This window comes from Podarcis melisellensis, assembly GCF_964234715.1.
Source record: "Podarcis melisellensis genome assembly, chromosome: 17".
NCBI lineage: Eukaryota > Metazoa > Chordata > Lepidosauria > Squamata > Lacertidae > Podarcis > Podarcis melisellensis.
In genome coordinates this window covers 21,354,890-21,367,833 of record NC_138534.1, presented here as the reverse complement: position 1 = coordinate 21,367,833, position 12,944 = coordinate 21,354,890, and the positions used below count along the sequence as shown (strand labels likewise).

The 12,944-nt window shown below is 41.9% G+C and overlaps 1 protein-coding gene and 1 long non-coding RNA gene across 28 annotated transcripts in view; one reads left to right on the top strand and one right to left on the bottom strand.

Moving 5' to 3' along the window:
* The window catches only part of PTPRD (protein tyrosine phosphatase receptor type D), a 1,158,377-nt gene that overhangs the window by 692,320 nt on the left and 453,113 nt on the right, over nucleotides 1-12,944 (top strand). The gene's annotated exons all lie outside the window — the stretch shown is intronic.
* The window catches only part of LOC309360450, a 316,242-nt gene that overhangs the window by 236,831 nt on the left and 66,467 nt on the right, over nucleotides 1-12,944 (bottom strand). Inside the window, exon 2 of the long non-coding RNA XR_014164161.1 lies at nucleotides 4,889-4,945. This is a non-coding gene — a long non-coding RNA (uncharacterized lncRNA). The remainder of the gene's footprint in view (nucleotides 1-4,888; nucleotides 4,946-12,944) is intronic.

Genomic DNA, 12,944 nt, shown 5'->3' with positions numbered 1-12,944 from the left:
CTGAAGTCTCTCAGCCTCACTCGCCTCACATAGCGTTTGTTGTTGGGGAGGAAGGGAAAGGAGATTGTTAGCCACTTTGAGACTCCTTAGGGTAGTGATAAATTGGGATATCAAACCCAAACTCTTCTTCTTCTATGCTGCCAAATAGAATACACAACCTGCAAAGACGCAGAACCAAGCATGTACCTGTGGTGTACTGGGGTGGAAAGTTATGAGGGGCATAGGGTGAGAGAAACAGGAGGTTGATTAATGGAGGTGTCTTCAGCTCAGATGCTTCAGTCCAGGAGGAGGAGCTTCTAAAATGTGCAGCCTTACCTTTCCTTCCTGACAAAACTGTTCCTGAGTCAGCTAGCTACTATACAGTGCTAAAATGTTTACAGTTCAGTTCAAGAATCCAAGCAGACCCTTTGGCACATTTTGTAAAATACAGGGCTGGTCCAATACATTTTGCTCCCTGAGGTGCAAGGCAGTATTGCTTCCCTTCATTTGATACACAGAAGCCAACTGGACTGAAAGTTGAATCTTATTTCAGAATATATGATGCAACAGTGTGCTCCACCATACCCAAGGACAGCAAGTGAGTTCAGGGGCACAGGGCAGAACCTAGGGCCTCCAATATTTTGCCACACCCGAGCCCCGCCTCTGCCACTGCACTCTGCCTTATGGTAGGACTGGGCCCGGTGACATACCAAGCCAACTGCAACCCATATGCCTTCTTTTGTGGCTGTTCAGGTGATTAACAGCTTGCTTGTTTCCTGTTTCCAGTCAGCAAAAATAGGTAGCTCTAGTGGGTGGGTTGTGTTCAGCTGGGCTTATCAAAATACTGTTAGATTCCATAATTCTAGATTCTAGATTATAACTTGGATTGCTAGTCAGTGTTGAAAACACAGTGCAGAAAGTTCCAGGTTTCCAGTCCTGACACTTTATAAGATGATCAGATGGGAATTTGCCTTTTGCACATTGTTAATGCCATGCACCCTCCTACCAAGTGTTAGGGAAATGTCAGTATTCATGTACAGTGATGCTAACAACCTGGCTCCAGTAAACATGTTTTAAATTATATGTGAACATGCTGTTCAGAAATTTGGAGGACAATATGACTGAGTAAAACATGTAGAACAACAGAGACCATATTTTATTGTGGCTTTTTTCCCCTCATGTAGGAAAGAACATTGTGTTAAGTACTACTTCTTCTGTAGTGGAGAGCATATATTGCTTGCATATGGGAAACACTATATATATTTGGAAATCTATTTCATGTGGTAGAACCATCTTGGAATAAACTATGAACATGTAAACAAAGCAACTCAAGTTAATATTTAAAAATGGGTTATGTAAAGGTGAATCTATTGTTTCCACCTTCAGTGCAAGATATAGTATGTCACACCTCAAAACTGGAGGGCCAAGTTTGCCTATGCCTGCAATACATCTTTGTGCCCCCTGGACAAAGGGACAGACGTTTTCTCTACATATGCCTATGAAAAGAGAGCAAGAAAGTGAAGTAGATTGGAGCCTTCTGCAACTTCACATGCTGGGCTTAAGCATTTTGACAAATACTTTTGATATGATTCCTTTTATAAGATTTTCATTAGGCTCAATAGGTCTCAGCTGTGCATCCAAAGATCCCTGTGCTGCTGAAGGATATTAGATTGCCCGAAACTCAGTAAGTTTGATCTGTTGTATTCTTCCAGGTTCCCCTAAGTCACATGGGTTAAAATAACAACAGTGGTAATGATGATATGATAATGATGATGATGATGATGATGAAGAAGAAGATAATCACCATCATCACTTTATGGCAAAGGCAGCGTTTACCATCAAGAGATTGAAACTTAATGCTCTTTGCGGCTGTTTGTACAGCTCCCAGGCCAGTTCTGCAATGCAGAAGGGCACTGAACAGTCCTTCAACTCCCTGGTTCTACACATTTAACATACTTTTAACTGTGCATAAGAGCAGGAAATTATTTTCTGCAGTGTATCCGATGAGATTTTGCTCACCATGAGAGCTTTCTGCTTTCTTTTTAGCATCATTCACAATGCAGCCTACTTCAGGAATTTTAGGTCCTTGTCATTTTTTTGGTTTTGGTTCTGCCCCTTCATTGACACAACAGCGATGTCTCTACCATTTCTTTTAATCTTTGATTTCATGCATGGTGATAATATTAATTATAGCTTTGCAGGTGGCTAGCATTTCCTCCCCCCCCCCCCCACCATACACACAGCTGCTTACGACACCCTTTTAAGAATATCCTCTTGTCTCATCTTCTTCAGACTACAACTTTTTTTAAGGAGTCGAAAGATTATAGGGGCAACCCAGCACCTGGAATGCCATCCTAATCAAGAATAGATTAATCAGCTACTATTTGCACTTGTATGCCCCATTGACTTCAGAAGAAGTTCACCAATGTCAGTGCTCTCAGAATCCCAGAATCCCACCTCATTTTTCTGATGCGCTTGTTAAACTGGAGTTATTTTGTAACATGCAGCCCTGTCCTGCCCTGTGGGTTTCCCCCCGACAAAGACATTCAACTAATGCAAGGACTTCTGCTTCCACATCAGAACTTCTCCCTCTTCTCTCCCAGATCTGTTATGTCGGTTCCCCCAACCTTATGGAGCAGAAGGAGCACAGGAAAAAGGGGGGAAGTTCTGTTGTGCAAATGGAAATATTTGTGCAAACAGGACACCTCTGCTAGATTATATAACCCCATATATACTCAAATAGTGATGACATTTCAGCTGAACTATTAAAAAATTTAAAAGATGATGCTGTTAAGGTGCTACACTCAATATGCCAGCAAGTTTGGAAAACTCAGTGGCCAGAGGATTGGAGAAGATTAGTGTACACCCCAATCCCAAAGATTATGGTGGTGGAGGAGACTCTTGAGAGTCCCATGGACTGCAAGAAGATCAAACCTATTCATTCTGAAGGAAATCAGCCCTGAGTGCTCACTGGACGGACAGATCCTGAGGCTCCAATACTTTGGCCACCTCATGAGAAGAGAAGACTCCCTGGAAAAGACCCTGATGTTGGGAAACATTGAGGGCACAAGGAGAAGGGGACGACAGAGGACGAGATGGTTGGACAGTGTTCTTGAAGCTACTAACATGAGTTTGACCAAACTGCGGGAGGCAGTGGAAGACAGGAGTTCCTGGCGTGCTCTGGTCCATGGGGTCATGAAGAGTCAGGCACAACTAAATGACTAAACAACAACAAGTGGGTGGGTTGTGTTCAGTGTCAAATATAAATCCCACTGGGTGTTTACTTACAACAGTGCCTAGATTGCCACCTCATATTTAACATCACACTGTTGTAATCGGCACAGCTAATTACAGTGGATGGTGCTGTTATGTTCTTCTGCATCTGCATTTGTATCAGTTCTTCTCTTTTATGACACCATCCAGACTTTTTCTTCGGCTTCTAAACTGATTGTTTTTAAAGTTGCTCTTTCTTTCTTCCTGTGTTTTCCCCCACCCCCTTCCCCAGGAGCAAGCTATACTATCATACCTTAGCTACTTTTATTCGAAGCAGAATGTAAATGCATACTGTAAATCATATTATTAAGCACACTCTCTTTATGAGGGTTCCTCTGTGCCATTTAGTGCTTCTCATTTGCTGTGACAGGATATGGATGGAACTGTTAGCTTGAAGTTCTGCTGATATAAAGCGAAGTTGTGATATTAATAAATGGTATAAGGAATTGTGATGTGGTTGAGAAATTGCCAGTTTAGAAAAGGCGGAAGATACTGGAGTTTGATAAACTGTTTTATTAAATGTATAGCACCAGCATAATTAGACTCCTTAATACATGTTTACTTTTTATCAAAATATCTCATCTTTCATGGAACTAACTGAGGTTTGCTACATTTCTTTGTGCCCATGTAGTGTGTTCAGTTGAGATTTAGCCTGTTAGACTGAGTTTGTCTAGATACAGGAGTGTTTAGGAGAAAGGGCTGTAGCCCAGTGGATAAATATGTATTGTGCATCTAAAATGCCCCAAATTCAATTCCTGGCATCTCCAGGGATGAGAGATTCCTTTCTGAAACCTTGGAGAACCACAGCTAGTCATGGTGTGCCTACGATGGGGAACCTGTTGCCTTCCACTTGTTGTTGTTGTTGGACAGAAGCAATGATATAATCTTTCCTTTATAGCATTTAATATATCCGTAATTTCCCAAAGGACATTGTATTTTCAGTGTCCCATGGTATAGCTATTCCCACTTTGGGCATCATGTTCAAGTATCACACTTGCACCTAATTAAATTTGTGAGTGCAAGACGTACTGTGCTTTTCTGTTGGCCTAAGTGACACGAGGTTAGAGCTTCTGCTTCCAGAGAAAACAGCGATAACCAGAAGTGACAACCTTCTGCTCTCCCAGTGCATTGCAAACTCATGGTACTGTGAAAAGGGAGATGTATCATCATTACAGAAACACATGCTACCAGGGTAATTTTCCAAGGCACCTGTCTGAACCTGATGGTTCTTAGGTCCCTTTTGCTCTTTTTTGCACTCCCCAGTGCCAAAATAGAAGGGTTGCAGGCCTGCAGACATATTTGGGAGCAGATGGTCAAACCCACTGTTTTGTCCAAATAGGCTGCTAGGCACACAATTATGTGATTTATTTTCAGCTATGGGTAGCAAGCCAAGCGTCTCCCTTTACTCACCACCTAGGGACACACTCTCTAGGAAAGAGAAGCTCTTCCACCACCCCCCTCCCTGAGTAAACTGGCAGCCAGGTTTTTTTTTATTAAAAAATAATAATAATCCCACTTGTGTGCTGAATTGCATTTTGTCCCTGGACTTGTTTGTTTGTTTGTTTAAGCGATGTCAGAGCAAAAACCAGCCGAGGCAGACAATTTATGCCAGATTAAAAATTGTGCTTAAGAATACAAATACAGTGGTACCTCTGGTTACGTACTTAATTCGTTCCGGAGGTCCGTTCTTAACCTGAAACTGTTCTTAACCTGAAGCACCACTTTAGCTAATGGGGCCTCCTGCTGCTGCCGCGCCACCGGAGCACAATTTCTGTTCTCATCCTGAAGCATAGTCCTTAACCTGAAGCACTATTTCTGGGTTAGCAGAGTCTGTAAACTGAAGCGTATGTAACCTGAGGTACCACTGTACTGTATACAACAACAGAGGAGGCTAGTCCATTAAGACAAATGGGGCACTGCCCCACCAAGCTCATTCTGCCCTCAGCCATGTCCCACATTTGTACTTGCAAGTGGCCCATTACTTGGCTTGGCCGTCAGCTTCTTCCTCCTCAGTGTTGCCCTTGTAGAACTTAGCAGCAATGAGGACAGGTACAAAACTGGAAATTAGCTTTGTCAGTGGTTATGGCTTCCCTTACCGTTGGTCTCCCTTCCTTCTGCCCTACTAGTCTCAATAGACATTAGCCACCATTGTAAAACAACAACAACAATAATGATAACAATAACCCACTAACAAATTTTAATAAGTTAAAGCACAATTAAGATGCAGTTTAAAACTCAAGTCATTGTAGTGAATGATAAATAAATAAATAGCTGATTGACAGCACCCTTCTGAAAAAAGAGTCCCAGGTGTCAGAGAGTTCTAGGACCCAAATGCAGCCCTCACCTTCTGAGCAACGCTTTAGACTTGCTGCCATTTTAGCCCCTCCATCTTCCAACTGAAGCAGACATCAACTGCCTTCATTTTGGGTTTGTCCTGCGTTCTTGCTCCCTTGACAGCTTCACATGGTTCTTTATGAAAAGGACAGTAAAGAGAGTTGACTGCAATGGGAGAGGTTGGCTTCACAGGGATCTCTACTTACCCTGGTGGCTTTAATGGTTTTAAAACCCCTACGTAGAGTCCATTAATCCTTTTGAATCTAGTCAGTTGACCAACACAGGAATATAATCAGCCCTGTCTTTAATAGAATAAGCATGGGAAATATAACACAAGGCCTGCCCAGTCCTGCTAATGGGACATCAGAGCTTGATTTATGGAACTGTCCTCCCCTAACCAGGTCCTGCTAAACTGCTCCAAAATAATGACTGTCTCTTAACATCATTTTGTGAAATATGGAGGAAACTTTTTTATTTTCACTCCTAATTCTAGCCCCTTTTAACATTGCTTTAACCACAGCTAATTAATTCAAACTGCAAGAACAGCAGGGTTTGATCTCGGTTGTAGATGTCACAGTGACTTATACGTTCAATGAGGTGATAATTGGTGTCTGGTTAATTCTATTCATGGAAGCTATGGGCTATTTTTTATTTTTTTAAGTAATCCTCACATCCATTACGCAGCATGCAGCACCTATGCTGCTCTCTAGAGATGGGTATTTTTTTTAATCCAGAAAAGCATAACACCTAATCGTAGTCAGGTATGCAAATCACTCTTTAATTAGATAGCTTTGGTCCATACTGGTCTTTTTACTGCAGTTGCACACAAAAGGGGACTGTGATGTTGAACTTTCTATGCAATAAATGACTCTTTAAACAAAGTATTGCTGAAAATAATGAAAGCAATAATTTCACAAACTCGGATTGCCTGAGCTAGGGTTGACACTGCATTCCAACAAACCAAATTTGGTGATTTCTCTGAGAGTTTGATTTGCCTTGATGGAACCCACAGTGGATTTCAAGAGAAAGCAGCTTCATTTCTACAGCATTACAAAAAGTACTATTATTCATAGCTGTCAAGTGTCCCTTATTTGAAGAGACAGTCCCTTATTCCAGCGCCATGTCCCGCTGCTGTCCCTTATTGATGGATGTCCCTTAAATGATGTCCCTTAAATTTCAAAGGAAGCAGCTCCTCTCCCTCCCTCCCTGCCAGCCAGGGAGGAGGGAGGCTCCAACTGTGTTGCTTGTCTGTGTTGCTCACCCAATAAGAAGTCTAAGAACGACTGGGGGGTGGAGCTTGCATGCCTTGTGTGTGGCTAGTTAATGCAAGCTGAGGGGGGTTTTGAATGCTGGACGCCATTTTGTTGCACGTACTGCTGCAAACTTTGCAGTGCAAAGCCAGGCCGGGGAGCCATCTTAAGTTGAGGCTGCATATGCCTTGTGGTGCATGTGATTCAGATTCTATTCAGTTGAAGCTCTGGTTACAAAGCTGGTCCCTTATTTTCAAGGTTATTTTTGGCTGCTGGTCCCTTATTTTCAAGGCTGCTGGCCCCTTATTTTCAAATCTGTAAGTTGACAGCTATGTATTATTACAGGTTTGATAGGTCCTTTAGCAACCTCTAAATGCATACATGTGCCAATGACTTTTACAAAGAGACTTGGAATAGGACGAATTAAGCCTCCATGAGAAGTGGAAACTAAGAGCACAAATTCATTTGCTGCAAAATGAGCAACGTGATGCTAAAGTCTACTAAGAAGCAAGATTGGTGTGGATAACTTTGCTCTGAGTATTAGATATTTTCTTCTTTAATTGTAGTGAGGAATTTCTGAAGTAAACTGTTGCAATTTTTTATTTTTTTAAAAAATAGAGGGAAAATTCAGTGTGTCTGTCTTGTAACAGCATAGATCAGAAAAGACTAAAACCTTTGCAGCCTACATCAAGCAGTGTGACAAGCAAATGGTCCCTTACGAAGGAAAAAAATGGTAAATGTCAAAAATGGTAGTGACCTCCCTGAATTGCAGCTCTTAAAGAGTGTCCTTGGCTCACACATTAAACTGCAAGTGCTAATGCGGCCATTTATTCATCCATTCAAAGCAACAACAAAAATACAGAGGGAAATTAAGGGATCTAAAATGTTTGCAAATTAATACTTTTCTTGCCCACTAAGCTAACTACAAACGATCATTTTAAAAGGAGGAGTTGTGTTTCCATGAGGCAGAAGAATAATTTTTTGCTCTTTGGCATGTTCAGCTGAAGTAGCAACCTCTTAAAATGAGAATTATTATCGCAGGCTTCTGTTTGTGAAAAATATTAGAAGTGATTACTTCTATAAAATATTCAGCTCCACTGCCACTTTTCTATAAAAAGCTCTCTTATTTGCCAAGTTTTGATGAAAAGCTGCAGTTTGCCTTTCATCCTTTGTACAACAAGGTCATTAATATTTCCATGACTTTCCTCACATCAACGTTCTGAGCGTTAAATAAAATGCTGTAATAAATATTGCTCTCTTTAAAAGGTTCTTCACTGAAAGATTAGCACATTATTGCTGTAGCTCCGTAACAAATGTTGCATTCATTTTTCAGTTAATAACAATGTGTAATAGTAATTCAGTTAACATGGGCTGTAAACTAAAATGAAAAGCTCAAATTTCTTGGTTTCTTATAATTACAAACAATGGAATAGCTACAAAACTAAAGAATTAGTTGGAAGTCTTTGAATCACTGTTAAATATAGAAGTATTCCAGACACATGATCAACTAATTACTTTAAATAATCTATACTGTTATACACAACCCAGGCTCCAAGTGGTGAGAGATTTCAGGGATGCCCACACGTAGCTTGGGGTTGGTTTCCTTAGATTGAAGGACACTTGAGACTGTGGTTTCTTGATGGTATATGGGGGGTTTTTTTGTTGCACATATATATAGGCTGAGCTTAAGATCTGACAGTAACACTCCAACTTACAGCAATAACACTCAAACAGATATTTCTCCTCCATTAGACTTCTAGTACAGGGGGAAGGCAAAGCCGTAGCTTTGGTGTCATGAATGAGCCAGCCCCCAGGGAAGGATTGCAGACAGCTCCCAGTGAAGGAAGTAGCCAGGAAGAAAGAGGGTTAACTGCCAGGCAAGATGAGCATAGCCTAGTGCCAACTCCCCTGCCCTTAGGAATGCCAGTTGATAAGAGAATGACGGATAGTGAGCTGGAGCCCTGCCAACCCTCTCAAGAAGTGCAAAATACCACAAATATAGAAGGAAGCAGTTCATCAGGTGGGAAAGAGCGAAGAGATATTCCCTCAGAGAATGAGGAAGAGGCGGGAGCTGACCCTCTTAGTTCCAGGTCTCGGCGAATGGGAAGGCTACAGGATAGGAAGCAGGGCAAAAGATATCAGAGGGAAAAGTTCCTGGTCTCACAGGAAGCAGTTAGAAGTTTCGTCATGACTGATGAGACTAGTGGCATGTTAGAGCCGTCTGGAGAACTCTGTTTGTTTTTGCAATAAATCTTCCTTTTTAATTAACCATGCTTGCTGTGTTATCATTGGAAACTGGGACTCCTGACATTCAGCACAGAGATCAAGTCAGGACTGTGTGTCTATACCCAGCCCGGTTCAAAACAAGACTGGCCCTAGATCTATTGTTTTCTTACATCTGGGATGGGGAATCTGTGGCCCAACAGGGTCAACTTTGGCCTGCAAGGCATTAAAAAAACCCCACACACGTCCAACTGCCAGTGAGCTGGCACTACTCTGATGTAGGCAGGCATGTGAGTGTTCAGAACTTAACTGGTTAAGTTGTTCTGAGTGTGCGTCACATTCCGACGTCAGCTGTTAGAAGCTGGGAGGAGACAGAAGCTAAGGAGGAGCTTTTTCCCTGTACTTTCACTTCTCTCTGTGTATCTGAGAGAGCAAAGACGTGCCTTTGGATATGGCTGAAAGAAGCCCCGGTCTTTGTAGCTGAAATGTTTTAATAAAGAGCTGTAAATAGACGGACCTGTCTGTGTATGCTTGCCAGAAGAAGGAAGAAAGTCTGCTTTACACCGCTGTTCAACTCTGCTAAGCCGTGACCTGAAGGGAGCAACAGTGGCGCAGCTTTGAAGAAGTGTGCCGGACCCGTTATAAACTGCTGATTGACGATCATAAAGTAATCAGGTGTCACGGCAGATCGATCGATATCCAAGAAGGCATGCCAACTCATAAGGGTTTAGCTCTTTTGGAACACCCTTGATGTTCAAACAAGTCAGGAGTTGGAGGAGGCCAAGCGCAGAGACAAGCACAGCAAGGCTTCCGTTGCTGGCTCCTTCTCCTCTTCTGCTTCTGTGGAGCAGAAGGAGAGCAAAAGCAGCAGAGCCCAGTGACCAGTGGCTCCTCTTCCTCCTGCTGTGTAAGGGAAATATGAGATAAGCAGCCCTCAGCCAGTGGCAGGAGGAGGAAGAAGCCGAGCGTCCCCTGGTTCCTCCTAATGTCCTGAATGTTAGAATTCCTGCTCCGTTATTGCAGTCATGGGATTGTTGTCTTTCACATGACGTGGCATGTTTTGACTCCACAGAGTGGGAAGTGACGGAGACAGGATGTTTGTGTTACTGTGTTCCGTGAAGTGGGACTGTTTTCCTTTGTTTTTTCTCTTTGCTGTCTGATGCTATAGAGAGAGGGACCCTTGTTGCAGTGCTCCATGTGTGTTTATATGTAAATAAAGTAGATTAGCCAAAATGCTGAGTTGCTGAGGTCTGCCACGCATGATGCGTGTCTGCTGGCATCGGTTGCTGTGATGCTCAGGCTGAAGAAAGCTTTCAAAGCTCCTGAATAATCGATCAGGAGGGAGACAACATGCCAGTTGGGCATGTGTCTCTGCCAGGGTCCTACTCAAGTGTAGACTGAACTCCTGACACTGATATCATGATGTGAACTCGCACATCTCCATGCACAGGACATTGCCCCCCCCCCCGGCAATCTCCCTTGCAAGTTGGCACCTCTGGACGCAAGTAACATCAGCCTATGGGTGGGAAGGTAGGATCTGATTCTGCATTTGCTGTGTGCACTAGTTTCACTTCTACAAAAACTGGAGAAGGGTAATATTTTTTCCCAGGTTAGTTGATACAGAACACATTTTTTCTCAGGTTCCACTCATCACTGGAATGCTGCCTCCTACGGAATGTGGTTTTAACAGCATAGCCACCTCTGCTTTAGAACCTCTTAGCACAGCTTCTCTCTTTTGAGCATCAGGTTTCCCCAAGCTAGCCTACAGAATAAATTGCATAGTCCAGAAAATTTGATTTGCCTAGAAGTTGGCTGCATGGGCCATACATGACCTGCCCCTGATGCAGGAAACAAAGTGTTGACATTCCAGAACTACTTATGTATATTTACATTCCTGCACTGGACCACAAGCTGCAAAGCATCAATGGTGTTAAAACCTTCTTATCAGCTAAATAAAGAGAAAACAAGTTGCAAAGTCTTAATATCCCTGCCACTTACTACTTTCTATGTGTTTTCCTTTTTTTCTGAAAATTGTATCCTACATATCATTTTACCGCATCAGAGTCTATATGTGGTCAAAAATCAGAAAATGCCATGATGAATAAACATATTTGTCTGGTACATATAGAGATAAGGTCTTTTTCACTCTCATAAAACTGTATTTTATAGTCTTTCTGCATTTGTCCAAAGGCTTAAATAAACCCTTCAACCCTCACTTGCTTCAAATTCAAATTACCCCTTCAGAAGAAGATTCTTATTATTGTTGTTGCTATTGTACTGGATATACTGGCACTTGCTACTGTTATGCTGATTACTTAAATACAGAGTTGTTCAGAAACATCACCTTTGCTTTTGTCTCGTCAAAAGCATCACCTTTGCTTTTGTTTCTTGGAACTATCATCTAACTGATGTGATGAAAGTTCAGGCCCTGTTTTTTAACCAACAGCAACCTTCCTTCCCCTCGCCCCCAGCAATTGCAAGATGGCTGAACATTTATCCTAAAGGCATACAGTCAGTCCAGTTGCTCTATGTGGAGCAGCTGCATGAATATAGCAGAATGGAAGAAATGACATCTGATGCTGCTCATCCATGGGGACAGATACCACTTCCTGACGACAATACATGCAAATGTGGCAGCCAAAAATCTGTGTCACTGTCTTTGGAGGCATTGCTGTAAGGAAGTTTTGCTTGTAACCATAGATGTGCCGAGACAAAAGTTACTGCTTTCATGAAGTTGTGGCTTCCAGGATTGCTTTGTGCAATTTCCAGGCATCTTTCTTTCTTTCTTTCTTTCTTTCTTTCTTTCTTTCTTTCTTTCTTTCTTTCTTTCTTTTTTCTTTTTTCTTTTTTCTTTTTTCTTTTTTCTTTTTTCTTTTTTCTTTTTTCTTTTTTCTTCCTTCCTTCCTTCCTTCCTTCCTTTCCCACACCTCTGGCTGGGTTTCCCCAGCCACTCTGGGTGGCTTCCAACAAAAGATTAAAAAATACATTAAAACATCAGTCATTAAAAATCTTCCCTAAACAGGGCTGTCTTTAGATGTCTTCTAAATGTCAGGTAGTTGTTTATTTCCTTGACATCTGATGGGAGGGTGTTCCACAGGGTGGGTGCCACAACCAAGAAGGCACTTTGCCTGGTTCCCTGTAACCTCACTTGGCTCATAATTTATGTTGCTTATTGACAGAGAAACCCTGGGCCGAATCTCCACATTGGAGAAGGATGGTTGAAGCTCATCCACTTGCCTGCTTAAGGTGGACTTGACCATGGTGTTCATGTCTTCATGGTAGAAATACAGAATATACTTTGAAAGCGGTAGTCATTTTGTCTTGGGAAATAGGAAAGGAAAATAGTGAAAATATAAACCCTCCTCCAAAAAAGAAGAAAAGACTGGGTGAGAAAAATGGTAAGGGGATCGTACCACACATCACAACCATATATTACTATGCCTCGATGGAAGCACAGAGAGAAAATAAATAGCCTGCTACTCCTTGTGCTCATGCAAGGTTCCCTGATGCAAGACGAACTCTACAAGAATCACCTTGATTTAGCTTTTGACAAGTTGGCATCTTTGAATTGCGAAAATTGCTTTTCCAACCCTTGTGTAAATCTGACTAATCAACTCAAGCCAAGACAGAACCTGACTAATTTAAGTCAAGTTTTCCTTGTGAATAAATAAAATGCTGAAACCTATTATAATCCACTGGAATTCCAGCCTTGGCTGACATGAAATACATTACTGATTCCTCAAGGACTCTACTGTAGAAGAGCCGGTATGGCAAATTCTTCCTAAAGCAATCCTTTCATTTAAAACATTAAATCATATACTGTTACAGTGCTCAGAATAAGACCTTATGAGAGCCGAAGAATGCAAAAGACTTCCTTATACCCAA